Raw genomic sequence first — 3,476 nt, 5'->3', positions numbered from 1 at the left:
GTTTTGTTTTCCACCAAATTGATGGATATAGACGAGGACTCAGTAACCAGCACCTTCTTTCCCAACTTTCTTTTGTTTTCATACTTCACAATCAAACCTTTCACTTAGGCACTTACTTAGCACGTGACTCATCAGAACATGACATCTCCGCGGGTCATTTGTTTCTTTATTGTTGTTATCGACATGGTATTAATACTTCTTTTTTAAAATAACGAAGTTCTTCGTCTCATTCTTAAATAGACACACAATAAAATGTGTGACTTACCAAAAAAATAAGTCATCATTTTTATTGTGCGTGTATTTAAAATATAAGACGTAGAACTTGTATCTACACAAAAGGTTCTTTATCTTCTTTTGTAGCCGCCTACAGAAGTAGCAATCAAATCTCACTCTACCTTATCATTTTTTTGGCATCTAACATGATTGTTACATGAAGATAACTATATTATCATAGCAGTGCTATTCTATCACGCCTTCTACAGGTTTGAAGGCAAGACTTGCAAATTAAAACATGGAAGCATGAAGATAATATGTAAGTGGGGTTTTGGGGATTTGATGTTTTGATTGGAGAATAACTTTGCAAGACAAGATCCTAAGTCCACTTCATCATCATATCATATAATAAAGGGAGAAACATAAGTGAATAAATCATTTAAACTTATCTTAAATTTAACTCTTGTAAATTCTAGAATGTACTCTAGAGAGTCAAATGTACAATAGTGATGAAAACAAAAAAAAAATCATTATCAGCAACTATTAAAAAAGAAGCATGAAATCTTATTAAATTCAAGAACTATCATCAGTTAGAATTGTACATTTACTGTTTTCTTGAGTGCACTTATTGCTTAGAACCACCACCAACATATAACCTGATAACTTATCGCTAAGTATCAAGTAACAATTAAGTGTTGCTATTTTTTGTTGTCATATAGTCATAGATAGTTAATATTTTGGTTCATACCTTTTTTCTTTTAATTAATCTTCCCATTCATAAGCAGGGTATAACAAGATAGCAGAAATTACTCTTAAATTGAAACATGTTCTCATCTCTTCCTTCCAAGAGGTTAATAGTATAGCTAATTGCATTCATCAAATATGGTTGCAGTTTTAACCGGATCTCGTTGAGACAATACCTTAAGTCGACCTAATTTTCTCTTCATCATCACTTTCTCCTTCAAATACAGAAGCCATCTTCATGGCCAGCTTTGCAGCCATTTCCCTTCTTTGAAAATCAGGCATCAACCTTAAGCTTGCACGCATATTCCCAATCTCAGACATCATTTGTTCCAAATCATCTAAGTCAAGAAACTTACCTGTATCCAACTTCTCGCTTTCAAGATCATCCATGTCCTCTACTACTTCCTTGTCACTCTCATCCTTAAATGCAGTGCTAGAGGTTGAGGGCTCAAACTCTTTGTTGGGCTTGATTCCATCCTCATTTTCACATTCTGTGTTCAGGTTGCCATGAGGAACTGATCCTCCTGCGTCTAAGGATGTTGCAGAAACCCATTGTTGTTCACTTGTTCTGTATCATCCCATGGCTCTGCTGAACCGGCTGATAAAACTTCATACTCCAATTCATAATCAGATTCTTCCGAAGACAACTCTGAAGAAAAAGAAGAGCAACTAAATTCGAAGGCTTAGAGTTTATTCTACATCACAGACATTAGTATGCTTTAAAGAACAAGAAAGGTTAAGGGAATTACCTTCTTTCACAGGCAACAATGACTCGCTCGTTCTATTACCAGATTTCATTATCATTTCAGGCCACATATGAGCAGAAAGAGCACCATAGAGCCTTTCAACTCCCTATGAATCACCATCTACAGACAAGCCTGTCAAAAACAGTTCTTTGTCTCAGTGTTGCGATACATCAAACTTTTAAAGTTGGAAATAGGTTTAATACTTAATAACTCATCATTGTATCCTTGAATTAAGCGAACTAAACAAGGTTTGGTCATGATGGTGTTCCTACTTACAAGACATTGCTTGTTAACCCCCAAAAAATAGTCATGGTTATGACTAATTAATATGTAGACCAAATGTTTCAAATAAAAAATCAGAGCAATGTGCAGAATATCATATGATTAACTTTTGTATGGACCTCATTCGCAAAGGCATACATTTGTCAAAATCGGCATCGGAAGCACATGCCTCAATGAACTCAAATGTTATTCTCAGTATACAATTCCAAGCAGGACTTTCTGATATCCCCTGATGATTCTTCATCCCCTAATAAACTAGTTCTCTCCAATTCAGATATTCTATAATCAGCAACCTCTGCATAAGGATCAAGAACAGAATCATCTAGCTTCAGTAGTTGTCTTCTGTACTCAGCATGAGCCGGATGACCTGGAAACAGGTCCACTTTGTTTCCAATGCATAATAATATCTCAAAGTTTTGAATATCCGTGGAGATACCCAATCTTGAAGTGCAGTTAGGGAAGATAGCTGCAAGTACAAGAGAGAAAATAATATTAACAATAAAGATATGTCAGTGCAAAAGCATAAGTTCATGCAATTAAATCATACAACATACAACACTAACATCCCTCATGTAAAAAACCATAACCAAAGCTTCCAATTCTTGCAATATAGAGAGTTTCCCAACAGAACAATCATCACCAAGGTTAGCTATTCAAATAGAAACATCAGCAGAGTAATACTTATTGCTGATATTCCACCTGTTCATGATACCAAACACACAATGAAGGAACACACACACACACAAAAGAGGTAAAAGAAAATCAAAATCAATCATTTGGTGAAAATGATTCAGGGGACATTTACTTCAGATGCAGACTCAGAAGTATCTTCAAAATCAACAGAGAGCAACCCTGAAGTAATCAAGCATGCAAAATAAAATTCAGCAGGTGAAAAACTAAATCTAGATAGTACATTAGAATGATCATAGATAACTATGGAAGAACATGATGATTTGGGCTTTTATGAGATATATACAGATAAATAAACTGATATCTTGTGCTGAAAATGTGAATTTGAAGTAAAAAACAGTTAAACAATATACCAAATTCAAAATTAACCGAAAACCTGAGCTTGAAATTCAACCAAAGTAACTAAAATTTCAAATGAGAGAAATTGAATTGAAAAATGAGATACTAACAGCAAGCAAAACATGAAACAAGGAGAAGAGGAAGTCAGAAAGCGTAACTTACGGGATAAAAAGGTACGTTTACCAACGTTAGGGGATCCAATGATGAAGATGCCGGGTCGGTTCTCAAGGGGAATCGAATCCTTGATCGATTCATTATTGTTCATTTTTCAGTAACAAGCTTCAAACTTTGGTCCTTAGGAACGCTTTTTTCTTTTGAATTTTGTTTCTTGCTTTTTCTGAAACCCTAATTGTTGGCGGTTCTGTTCTGACTCGGTCATGGTCGTCGTCGGCTCCTTCATGGCGCCGGCGCGAAAACCTTGCAGTGATCCCCTGAGCTGGTCACCACACAAGCAACGGTGTG

General features: G+C 35.6%; 1 pseudogene; it reads right to left on the bottom strand.

Annotated features, from left to right (window-relative positions):
• Window positions 1–196: 196 nt before the first annotated feature.
• Window positions 197–3,476, bottom strand: LOC130979001 (uncharacterized; annotated as a pseudogene).

This window comes from Arachis stenosperma, chromosome 5 (assembly GCF_014773155.1).
Source record: "Arachis stenosperma cultivar V10309 chromosome 5, arast.V10309.gnm1.PFL2, whole genome shotgun sequence".
Lineage (NCBI taxonomy): Eukaryota > Viridiplantae > Streptophyta > Magnoliopsida > Fabales > Fabaceae > Arachis > Arachis stenosperma.
The sequence above is the reverse complement of the archived record's forward strand: the minus strand, read 5'-3'. Positions and strand labels throughout refer to the sequence as shown.